Source organism: Myotis myotis, unplaced genomic scaffold (assembly GCF_014108235.1).
Source record: "Myotis myotis isolate mMyoMyo1 unplaced genomic scaffold, mMyoMyo1.p scaffold_m19_p_59, whole genome shotgun sequence".
Classification (NCBI taxonomy): domain Eukaryota; kingdom Metazoa; phylum Chordata; class Mammalia; order Chiroptera; family Vespertilionidae; genus Myotis; species Myotis myotis.
The window spans coordinates 389,536-402,622 of NW_023416367.1; the positions used below are offsets into that span (position 1 = coordinate 389,536).

General features: G+C 46.1%; 1 pseudogene; it reads right to left on the reverse strand.

Annotated features, from left to right (window-relative positions):
• Nucleotides 1-7,695: 7,695 nt before the first annotated feature.
• Nucleotides 7,696-8,781, reverse strand: LOC118657545 (annotated as a pseudogene).
• Between the last annotated feature and the right edge of the window lie 4,306 nt (nucleotides 8,782-13,087).

Below are 13,087 nucleotides of genomic sequence, written 5' to 3' on the forward strand. Positions count from 1 at the left end.
GGGGTTCCCCGGACTTGGGGCCGTCAAGGAATGAAGTGTGAGCATAAGGGGGCAGTGGCACACTCCAGCTTACTGGGTGATGCTTTCACAGGCTACTTTGGGGGGGCCTCACAGTAGGAATCTGGCCATTCAATGGTGGTTGCTGCTTAGAGGAGAGGAGGGCACAGGGCTGGGGAAGGGGATGGAAAAGGGGGCTTGTGTGTTTGGGTGATGCACTTAACAGCACAGTGGGAATCTTGGGGACATGGGGTGCCAAAGGACAGCAGAGCTTGGGGGCTTTGTGGCCTGGGGTATCCTTGGCTGGCAGATGTTGGGTACAGTTTCGTGGGGAATGTAAAACCGGCAGGCTCTAAGTGGCTAGAAATCTGCTTGTTTGGATGATGTTTAAAACCATTGGATGTGGACAGATTTGAGTTTGGCATCGGATAGGCTACTGAGCCTGAATTAACCACCCAGGGCTGGTACGCAGTGGCATCTCTTTGCTCATTGGCATGACTCAGGGCCTGGGACGTGGCCGGGATCCCAGGCTTGGGGGCTGGGGGGGCATGCTACAGCAGGGTTTCTGTACAATTAGGAGGGGGTGTGCCAGGGTGACAGGAGGTGGGGGTCTCAGGTGGGAGAGAAAGCACAGGGAGGGAAGGCAGACAAGCATCTCAGAGGAAGGTGACCTTCCTGTCACTTCTAGGCCTGACCACACAATAAGGCCACAGAATCAGAGAACAGCCCAAACAACAGTTCGAAACTGGATACACAGCACTCCAGTCTTCAAGGCGTTCCAGCCCAGTCAGGCTTCCCCACTAACCAGTGAGATGACCTTAGTCAGGCAACCTCCTCTGTCTAGACCTCTACTGTCCCACTCAAAAAGTAGAGGATTCGACTAGACCTGTGTTCTCATTAAGCTCACCTGCAGAGTTTTTAAAAATGATGCCAGTGCCCAAGCCCCCACCCCAGGACTGGCTTGTGGGTGTCTGGGGGATAAAGCCAGGACGCCAGCATGCCAGTGCCCATACCCCTAGACCAGGTGGCTCCGGACTCAAGGACCCCGAGGTCAAGTCCTCCCAGCTGCTCTCTCAGGGCCCCGCCTGGAGCTTCTGCAAATGCAAAGGAGGGAGACGGCCCTTCACTACATAGAAAGGTTCCGCCAAGTCACGGTGTATTCTGACTACCCTTTAATTTGGGCTGAAGGCAGAAGATTTTCCATTCTCAGTCACAAGACTGGTTTAGACGTACTTGGAGCTTCACTTTTTCTTTTTTGGCATAAATTGTGCCATAATAACAGGTATTTAAGTTGTGGTTAAAATCTTGCAAATCTGGGAAAACCAAATAATTTTGTGTTTTCTCTTCACATAATGATGAAATTTCTAAGTCCTGGTGGCAAACCGCAGCATGCTTAATAATAAGCCCAGTGCTCAGAAAAGACGGGAGAGAGAGTGAAAGACGTCTGGGGGTTTCTTAGCCTCAAACTGAAAAAGCTTGACTAGAAGGATGGTCAACTTCCAGAGGAGTGTGTGGCCTCTGGGTCTTCTGCAGCATCATGTGTGGAGGTAAAACGCAGTGTAAGAATTGGCCAGAGTGGGCCAGATGGCAGCAGAGCAGGTGAAGTTACACTTGCCTCCTCTCAGGGCCAATCAACCTGAGTAACCATCTGAAGACTAGTTGAACAGAGGCCTTCTGAGTAAGGATTTACAGAGGAACCTGCATGGAGACTGGCCCTACACCCATAGGCGGCAGTGAGAATCCAAAGGGCTATCTCCCCTGAAGAGGACTCCGCTGAAGGAGCAAAGGGCCTCAGCCCCATGCCAGGGTCCCTAATGGAGAGCACTAGAGCTGGGAAGAGGAGCCCACACAACATCTGGCTGTGAAAACCCGAGGCGAGTCCACCAGTCCTGGTGAGAAGGGGGTGGCTCTCTTGAAGGGCCAGTGCACAGAATCTCAGTTGAGACACTCACCCTGGGAATGGCCACTCAGAGTGAACTGGTGTCATAAAGAGAGAAGTTGAGGCCTTGGTGGGGCACAGTGGTTAGAGCGTCAGCCTGTGTACCAAAGGGTGTCGGGTTCAACTCCTAGTCAAGGGCACATACCTAGGTTGCAGGTTCGATTCTCAGCCCCTGGTTGGGGCACCTGTGGGAGGCAACTAATCGATGTGTCTCTCTTACATTGATGTTTTTTTCTCTTTCTCTATTTCCCTCTCTTCTACTGTTTCTAAAAAAAAAAAAAAAGAAAGAAAGAAAGAAAGAAAGAAAGAAAGAAAGAAAGAAAGAAAAGAACAAGAAAAAAAAATAATTGAGTGAGGATTAACAAAAAAAACAAAAACAAAAAAATGGAGAAGTGAGTGGTGTGGCTGTGGGGAGAGGGCTGGTGTGACAGCAGCAAGTGTCCCTGTGCTGGGTCTCTCTCCCACACCACCCACAGATGTCATCTTTCCTGGGTCAAGCATCCTCTCCATTCAACATCAGCCTGGGGAGTGGCAACAGCACCTCCCTGCTGACTCCTGGAGGATCTCCCCTGTAGGGATCACTCCCAGTGGAGAGGTCTTTGGAGGACTCCAGCATGAGCCTCATGTAGACCTTGTTGAGGAACTCTTGAGGAGGATTGGGCAGGCTTAACAGTGCCAGAATCACGTGAAAAGAGGTTGAAGGTGGGGTGAGGGCCATTTTTTTCACTGTGCCTGAGCAGTGCCTTCATTTCTGTAAGAAGCTCTGGTCTATTTTAGCCTGTTGAACTCTGCTAGCCTCATCCTGATGACTCCCTGAGAACCTGCCCCATCACAAAGGTCCGCAGGTCCCAGGTGGGAGAGGGTTGGCTTTGGTGTACACTGACTCTTGTGCTGAGTGGCCTCAGACACAGCACTGGCACTGAGTTTGAATCTTTATCAACCTGATGAACACAACTTATCCACACCTGACGACTCACTGAGAACCTATCTCATGTAACTCACACACCATCAGAGGCTCTTCCAGTGACTGAGCCTAACAGGCAGCAGGCAGGCAAAGGCAGATCTCTGGGTGCCTTGAGCCTTTTGCTGACCTGCTCTTGACCTTGGAGCTGGTGGTAACCAGCCTTGGTATGCAGCTTGGTCCCTCCCACGTGCACCCAGCCCCAGCAGAGACAGCCACAAACTGTGGATTGTTTGATAGCTCCAGACGGGTAGCCCAAGGCAGGTTACAGGCAGTATCTGTCATTGACCTGCACTGGAGTCCCTTTCAAGAGTCCCCAGAACCAACATACACAGTGGTGAACTTCAGACCACATCAGACTCACTAAGCTCCACAAGTGGCATAGCCAAAGGGAGAGCTTGGCATGCATCAAACTCTACTGGGGCAAATTCTGCCTCATAGAGTCAGCTCCACACAGCAGCTCATACACTATGGTTGGGATCAATTCTCATATTCAGCCAGCCTAAGGGTCAACCCCATCCACAGACAGGGCAACAGTAATCAATACTCATCTACAACAGCAGGGCTCACATAACTTACAAGAGACTTTCCTGGAGCACTTAGCTCAGGTGATCAGGGAGATTGCACCACCAAGCCCCACAAGACACCTACTACGTAAGGCCACCATACAAAGACTGGGAGACATAGCAGATCTACCTAGTACATAGAAATAAATACAGAATGGCAGCCAAAATGGGGAGATAAAGAAACATGCCTCAAATGAAAAAACAGGAGAAATTCACAGAAAAAGAACTAAATGAAATGGAGGCAAGCAAGCTACCAAATATAGAGTTCAAAACAATGGTTATAAAGATGCTCAAGTAATTTAGGGGAAGAATGGATTAAATTAGTGAGAACTTAAAGAGATAGTAAACATAAAAAAGGACATAGAAACCATAAAAAATAACCAGTCAGAAGTGAAGAATACATTAACTGAGATGAAAAATACACCAGAAGGAATAAATAGCAGGTTAGACAAAGTAGAGGATTAAATCAGCAATTTGGAAGACAAGGTAGCAGAAAATACCTACACAGAGCAGCAAAAAGAAAAAAACAGTTTTAAAAAATGAGTATGCTAATCCTGTCCAGGTAGTTGGTTTGAGAGTCATCCCAATATGCCAAGGTTGTGGTTTCTATCCATGGGTGAGGGTGCATACAAGAATCAACTAATGAATGAATAAATAAATGGAACAATAAATCAATGTTTCTCTCTCTCTCTCATCAATCAATCAATCAATTTAAAAAATGAGGATACTCTAAGGAACCTCTGGGATAACATCAAGCATAAGGACATCTGCATCATAGGGGTACCAGAGGAGAAGAGAGGTAGCAAGGGACTGAAAACCTATTTAAAGAAATAATGACTGAAAACTTCCCTAACCTGGACACATAAGTCCAAGAAGTGCAGACAGTCCCAAACAAGATGAACTCAAAAGGTCCACATTGAGACACATCACAATTAAAATGGCAAAGGTTAAAGACAAAGAGAATTTTAAAAACCACAAGAGAAAGACAGTTAGTTATCTACAATGGAGCTTCTGTAAGACTGTCATCTGATTTCTCAAAAGAAACTTTTCAGTCCAGAAACGATTGGCGTGAAATATTCACAGTGATGAAAAGCATGGACCTACAACCAAGCTATCATTTAAAATTGGAAAAGAAATAAAGAGCTTCCCAGACAAGAAAAGTTAAAGGAGTTCATCACCAACAAGCTAGTATTGCAAGAAATGTAAAAGGGACTTCTATAAGAAGAAAAAGGAAAAAAAGAGGCACATAATTATAAAGAATAAAGTGGCAATAAATATGTACCTATCAACAGTCACTTTAAATGTGAACAGCTTAAATGCTCCAATAAAAGATATAGGTTAGCTGAATAGATAAGAAAAAAGATCCATATATATGTTGTCTATAAGACACCCACCATGGAATGAAAGATACATACAGACTGAAAGTAAAGGGATGGAAAAAGATATTCCATGCAAGTAGAAATTAAAAATAAAAGCTGGGGTAGTAATATTAATATCATTCAAAATAGACTTTTTAAAAAAGGCTATAACAAGAGAAAAAGAAGGTCATTACATAATGATAAAGGGAAAAAACCAACAACAGGATATAATCCTTATAAACATTTATGCACCCAACATATGAGCACCTAAATATATAAAGCAAATATTGATGGACATAAAGGGAGATATCAACAGTAATATAGTCATAGTAGGGGACTTCAACACCCATTACATTTTTGATCTTCCAGACAAAAAGACAAACACACACACACACACACACACACACACACACAACAAGGAAACAGGGGCTTTAAATGACACATTACACCAAATGGATTTAATTAATGTTTTTACAGCATTACACCCCAGAATTGCAAGAAATACATTTTTTCAAGTGCACATAGAGCATTTTCCAGGATAGACCACATGTTAGGTCATAAGGCAAGCCTCAATAAATTAAAGAAAACTGAAACCATTTCATGCATCTTCTCCAACCACAATGGTATGAAACTAGAAATCAATCACAAGAAAAAAAACTGAAAAACACACAAACACATGCAAGCTAAATCACATGCTACTAAATAATCAATGGATTAACAATGAGATCAAGGAAGAAATCAAGACTACCTTGAAACAAATGAAAATGAAAACATAACAACCCCAAATCTATGGAACACAGCAAAAGCAGACCTACAAGGAAAATTCATAACAATATAGGCCTACCTCAAGAAATTTAAAAAATGTCAAATTAACAATCTATCCGTATACTTAAAGGAACTAGAAAAACAAACAAACAAACAAAAATCAAAGCCCAAAGTGAGTAGAAGGAAGGAATAAGATCAGAGCAGAAAGAAAAGAAACTGAATCTAAGAAAACAATACAAAAAAAATAATAAATGAAACTAAAAGCTGGCTCTTTGAAAACAAAACAAAACATAACAAAGATTGATAAACTTTTAATCAGGCTAATCAACAAAAAGAGAGGGTCAAATAAATAAAATTAGAAATGAAAGAGAGGTAACTGACATCAAAGAAATATAAAGAATTATAAGAAAATATAAGATGTCCAAATTGGAAAGTAAGCAGTAAAACTGTCATTATTTGCTAATGACATGATATTACATATAGAGAACCCTGAAGAGTCCACCAAAAAACCACAACTAAACTGACATCTGAATTCAGGAAAGTAGCAAGATACGAAATAAATATTCAGAAATCAGCTGCATTTTTATACATCAATAATGAACCATTGGCAAGAGAAACTAAGAAAACAATCCCATTTTCTTTTTCTGTTTTTTTCTTCTTCTTCTTCTTCTTTTTTTTTTTTTTTTTTTTTGCAAAGTTACAAATTTATTGGTCTGGAAATAAATACAAATATCTCGTTAAGAAACTCCTCTGGAGAGACGTGTACACAGCCGTTTTCTGTCTGGATCCAGCCACTCCTGCCCTGAACCCCGAACCTCTGCTCGAGGTCAGGGGACACCTCCCATAGAAGGTGGCAGGTGGATGGACTCGTTCATGACCCCTCACGCTGCCTGCAAGGCCTGATTACTCCCTTCCACCAACTCCAGGGTCCGGGAGACCACGGGGTCCCATCGGCCGATTCACAACGTCCCATTCCCTCTGATCAAACTCCCTAGCAGATGCATGGTTAGCCGGGATGAAAATCGAAAGGCAGTAGTATGGGAACGTGACCCAAACATGTCAGTGGTGCCGCTCCATTCAGAAAGAGGAGGTTAGGGGTGCAGGGAGGAGCGGGAGGCAGGAGAGGGAAGGAGATCCCAGGGGATACACATTCCAGAGCCCTTACATCTGCTCCCTGCCCCCTGGAGTCCCCACCCCGTACAAAAGCCAACAGGTCTATCTGAAGATCCAGGAATGTAACCGGGTCAGGAAGGTTGGGCCGTCAAGCTCAGATTCAACCACGATTGAACTCAATCACAGAAGGTCTCGAAACCAGGAGATCCACAGAAATCAGACCAACCCTGGATTCCATCCCAACCACAAGAGTCTGTTATTTACATCTGGTGCCCAAACCCTACCCCCACCCCTGCTCTGCCCCGCAGCATGGAGATTCCTGGCAGCGGGCACAGCTGTTGGGAATGTCCCCTCCATCTCCAGGAAAGCACTCCCATATTTAGAGGCTCTTCCCCGTGAAGGAAATAACGATTCGCTCATGTCTTGGGGGTGGAAAGCAGGGGCTGAGGGGGAGGAGAGAGCAGAGCCAAAGCCTTAAATCCATGATGCCAAGCACTTGCTGATGGATTTTGTTGTTGTTGCAGCAAAGCCAGGAGGATCTGTCTCCGCCTTTGGGTTCATGAAAAACAAATGTCAGGAAAGCAGGCCTGCGTGTGTGCGTCGGCATTGCAAAGTGTGTGTATGCGCGAACTTTAAAAATCGATTTCAGGTGAGCTACATAGATTTGCTTTTCCAAACTCTCTGAGCCTCCCAGTAAGCTCCGCCTCTCCCCCCCCCCCCCCGCCCCCCCCCCCCCCCCGGCCTGTTTTGCCTACACCAGCCCAACCCCACTGGGCTCGCTTCTTCCATCTCCACAAACCAGAGGAGGGTTTTGTTTCCAGAAACTGGATGGGTTTGTCTTTAGAGGGAGAGGAAACAGAAGCAGGTGGGCTGACTTCCCACAAAGGCCCCTGAGAGCCCGGATGCCCAGGTTGGCCTAGGCCTGGATTAGGACCTGTTTCCTGCTGTGTTTCTTGTTTGGGGCGGTTTGGCATCTCGGAGGGAGGGGAAGCCAGCGGCCACCAGGCCGAGCGGCTTGCACAAGGCGCACTAAGATGCTTACATTCCTTTGGTCCACCCGCCCGGCCCTGGAGGGGGCGCCCTGGACAAATCCCATCTAAAGTCATGGCCAGAGCTCCCTCCTACAAAACTAGCTTGGGGCTAATACCGCGTTGCGTGCGGTATGGCGGGCAGGGGCTGGGGAGGGCGGGAGGAGGGGGCAGCTACTATGGTCCCACAGTCCCGGGGGCGGCGGTGCGCGCAGGCCGCCTAGCAGGACACCTCCATGGACTTGGGCCCGGCGTTGTTCCCAGTGGAGCCGGAGTTGGGGTGATGCCCAGGCAGTCGCCCTCGCTGGTGTGGGAGCGGCTGCGGGACCCCTCCAGGGACGTGACACTGGAGCCCGCGGCCGCATCAGGCGGGTCATGCTGGCAGAGGGCATGTGCCCCATGCCCTGACCGAAGTACTTGAAAGCCTCCGCGAGCTTGGCTGGCTGGGAGATCTGCAGGAGGCCGCCACAGTCCGCCGTCTTGAGGAGGGTGGTCTTGGTTGGGTCCAGTTTTGAGTTGCACTCCACCACAGCATCCACGGCGGAGAACTGTCCCCAACCACCAGCAACACAGGACTCTGCAGGGTGACCGTGTGCACTCCCGGCATCGGCCGCTCGATCTCCACGTCCCGCCGGCTGTTGTAGGCGTTGATGAACAGGTGCGGGTTGCCCGGGTTCATGTCGTTAAGGATGTGCTGGTGGTAGGTGTGCACCACCTCCGTGTTGTTCTGCATTTCCTCCTTCCCCAAGAGGTGGGACACCACCATGTACGGAAGGACCTGGGTCCATCCAGAGATCTTGGAGGCCACCCAGTCCATCCAGCCCTCGGCACAGGGGTTCATGTTGATGAGCACCAGGCCCTCCACCATCTCGGGGTTGTTCAGAGCAAATCAAGTGAGGATGTAGGCACCAGCCCCAGTCCCCATGCCAGTGACGCTCTTTACCCCAAACTGGTGGAGGACTCCTGGCAGCATCTCGGCCAGCTGGTCCATGGACGGGTACATGTACCTTGGGAGACGCCACACAGAGAAGTTAGCGAGAGCCCGAGGAAATTAACAATGTCCAAACAATCACATTTTCAATTACATAAAAAACCCCAAGAAATAAATTTAACCAAGGAGGTAAAAGACCTGTACTCAAAAAATTATAACACATTGAAGAAAGAAATCAAAAAAGATACTAATAATTGGAAGCATTATTATGCTCATAGAAAGAATGAATACCGTAAAATGTCCATACTACCCAAAGCAATCTATAGATTCAACACAATTCCTATCAAAAATACCAGTGGCATTTTTCATAGAACTAGAAAAAATACCCCAAATTTATATGGAAACACAAAAGACCCCAATAGAGACAGCAATCTTTAAAATGATCAAAGCAGGAAGTGTCAAACTACATGATAATAAACTATACTATAAAGCTACAGTAATCAAAACTGGTACTGGCATAAAAACAGACACATAGATCAATAGAACAGAATAGAAAGCCCAGCCTTATCTGCTTTGGCTCAGTGGATGGAGTGTCAGTCTGTGGACTGAAGGGTCTGGGTTTGATTCTAGTCACGGGCATATGTCTGAGGTTGCAGGCTCGATCCCCAGTAGGGGACATGTAGGAGACAGCTGATCAATGATTCTCTCTCATCATTGATGTTTCTATCTCTCTTTCCCTCTCCCTTCCTATCTGAAATCAATAAAAATACATTTTTAAAAAAAATAATAGAAAGCCCAGAAGTAAACCCACACCTATATGGTCAATTAATCTATGACAAAGGAGGCAAGAACATACAAAGGGGTTAAGATAGTCTATTCAAGAAATGATGTTGGGAAAATTAGACAGATACATACAAAGAAATGAAACTAGACCACCTCCTTACACCTTCTACAAGAATAAACTCAAAATGGATTAAAAACTTGAATGTAAGAACTGAAACCATAAAACTTCTAGAAGAAAATATAGTCAGTAAAATCTCAGCCATTTCTCATAGCAATATTTTTTCTAACATATCTCCTCAATCGAGGGAAACAAAAGAAAAAATAAACTAATGGACTACATCAAATGAAAAGATTTTGCACAGCAAGGAAAACCATCAACAAAAGGAAAAGACAACCTACTAAATGGGAGAACATATTCACCAATGATACATTCGATAGGGGGTTAATATCTAAAATTGATAAAGAAATCTGAAAACTCAGCACCAGAAAAACAAACAATCCAATTAAAAAGTGGGTAGAAGACCTGAATAGACACTTTTCCAAAGAGGACATACAGCTTGCCAACGGACATATGAAAAGATGCCCAGTATCACTAATCATAAGAGAAATGCAAATCAAAACCACAATGAGATACCACCTCACACCTGTCAGAGAAACTATCACTAAAAAGTCAACACACAACAAGTGTTGGTGTGGATGTGGAGAAAAGGGAGTCCTGGTGCGTTGTTGGTGGGACCGGTGACTGGTGCGGTCACTATGGAATAAAGTGTGGAGGTTCCTAAAAAAATTAAAAATAGAACTAGCATAGAGATTCCTACTTCTGGGTGTATATCTGAAAAAAAAACCTAAAACAGTAATTCAAAATTATATATATAATTTTAATCTTAGTTACAATAGCCAAGATTTGGAGAGAGGAAGGGAGAGAGAAATATCAATAAGAGCAAAATACCAATTGGCTGCTCCAGCATGCCCCCACAGGGAATCAAACCCACAACTTAGGCATGTGCCCCAACTGGGAATTGAACCAGCAACCTTTTGATAACCAACTGAGCCAAGATATGGAAGCAACCCCAGTGCCCATCAGTAGAGGACTGGAGAAAGACGATGTGGTACATACATACAATGGAATATTATTCATCATAAAAGAAAGAATGAAACCTTACCATTTGCAGCAGCATGAATGGCTAAGTGAAATAAGCCAGAGAAAGACAAATGCAATATGATTTCACTTATATATGGTATACAAAGAACAAAGCAAATGGACAAACAAAATAGAAACAGAGTTATATATATATATATATATATATATATATATATATATATATATATAGAGAGAGAGAGAGAGAGAGAGAGAGAGAGAGAGAGAGAACAAACTGATAGAGGCCAGGGGGAGGGGCTTGGGGAAACAGGGTAAAAAAAAAGTGATAAGATTAAGAAGTACTAATTGGTAGTTACAAAGTAGGCTGGGGATTGTAAGTTATAGAATAGGGAATACAGTTAACAATATTGTAAATGTATGGTGCGAGGTGGGCACTTTAATGATCTGAGGAAACACTTTGTAACCTACATAATTGTCTACCTGCTGTATTGTATACCTCAAACTAATTCAAAAAAGTGTTGCATGCAAACCGTAATCCAAACATAAAATTAAAAAATAATGTCCACCAGGGGTCAGCATTTTCCTGGTGATAACCCACTTGCAGGCCTTTCCTCTCCGCTCCATGGGACCTGGATGGTTGAAATGTGGAATTACCTCACACACACACCTGGGACGATACATGCCCACCTCTCCCGAGCTCAGCACCGGAACCCCGGGACCACGCCTGCCCGGGAAACACACACTTTGTTCTGCTGGCTGTTGGTGGATGGAGCTCACAAAAGACAAACAGGTTCATTGGTTGATCTCTTCACACCCACCCTCCCCTGCCTTCCCTCTGAGGTTCAACAGTCTGTTCCACGCTTCTATGTCTCTGGATCTATTTTTGTTCGTCAGTTTCTTTTGTTCATCAGGTTCCACATAAGAGTTAGATCATGTGATACTTGTCTTTCTCTGGTTATATGCATAACCCACGGACGCAGACAATGGGATGGTGAGGCCCTGGGGTGGGGAGCGGGGGCAGGCTGGAAGAAGTCACTGGGGGAAAAGGGGATTTATGTAATACTTTCAACAATAAAGATTTTTTTTTTTAAAAAAGTCAAACACAAAGGCCAAGACACTCAATGCAGTGAAGACTGGATCTAAGGGAACAGCATGCCTGACGTGTCCCGTGGAGTCAGAGCAGAGGATGACCTGGATGGCAGTGCCCTCAGGCTGCAGTCCCTGTGATTTCACCTCCCCTCTGAGAGTCTCCCTGTCAGGGGACGGGCTCTCCATGTCCAATGCCAAGGCACCCTTTCCTGAGCCGTGAGGGGGTCACTCTGGCGCCTTCTCTTCCTGGTTAGTCGTGAACGTTTCTGTCCCTCCCGGCCTGTGGCTGGAGCACAGGAACAGGGCGAGTCAGCAGGAGTAAACCTGCTGGGCCCAGGGTGATGGTCAGGGCTACAGCTGTGCGTGGAGCATGGACAGGCCTCGGACACTGAAGCCTGAACCATCACCGCCCTGCCCACTGCGGAGTGCATGCTCTCCTCGGCACCACCTTTCCCTACTCAACCTTCAAACTCAGGCTCCTGGGAATCTTTTCCCGTGAAGACGCTGAGACGGGCCCACGCCAGCCCACAGTAACCCAGCCTGGAAACCTCTGCCACTCCCGTGGCCCAGACTCTGGTTTGCATGACACGGCGAGGCCTTTCCAGGGCTTCATATTTGAACCCTTACGGTAGGGACTAAGCCTTTTGCATTTTGCAACCTCCAGAGCAGCTGGCCACTTACATGAACCTGATTAACACTCATTCGTGCACATCCTGACGTATGTTAACTTCGTGTACATTTCCCATTCTCTTCCCCCTGCTTAGAATTCTCCACCTCGGAGACCCAGGGGACTCACTTCCTCCCCTTCACCGAGTTGCTGCACATACAGGGCCTCATCAGAGACGCATTTTTTGACCACACCATCTTAAGATAGCATCTACCCCCAAGCCACCGGAGCCTCCTTTACCTGCTGTCTCTGTATCTTGCTTTATTTTTATCCCTCGCAATACCACCTCTGATGTGTTATATATTTCCTTGTTTGCTTTTTGACGTCTATTATGGCAGGAAAGCTCCCCCACATCAGTGCCCGTCACTAATCCCGCAGCCTTCCTCATGGAGCCCCTGCCCTGTGTCAGGCCCAGCTGTGGAGACGATGCACAGAGAGCCCCTGAGCAGCCTAGCCAGGAGTGGGACCGGTTCACATTCACAGCGTACTTTGTAGTGTTTTCACATAGTTTCTGTTTCTGGTTTTTGCTTTTTTTAGGTCTTTGTGGGTTGAATTGGGAAAACGATGATTTCTTCTCTAGGGGTGAACATGGGAACTAACGGAGTGTCACTGCATCCTTGTCCTGAAAGCCACAAGCATCTCATTGACCGGGTGTGGAGGGATGAGTGAAAAAGGAAAGGGAAGGTTGCTCATGGCAAAAACACCACGAGCTCCAATTAGAACTGAGGAGGAGACCCCACTGCCCTAAACACTGGCGGCCTTGCCACCCACAGGGCAGGGTCCCAAGGCCT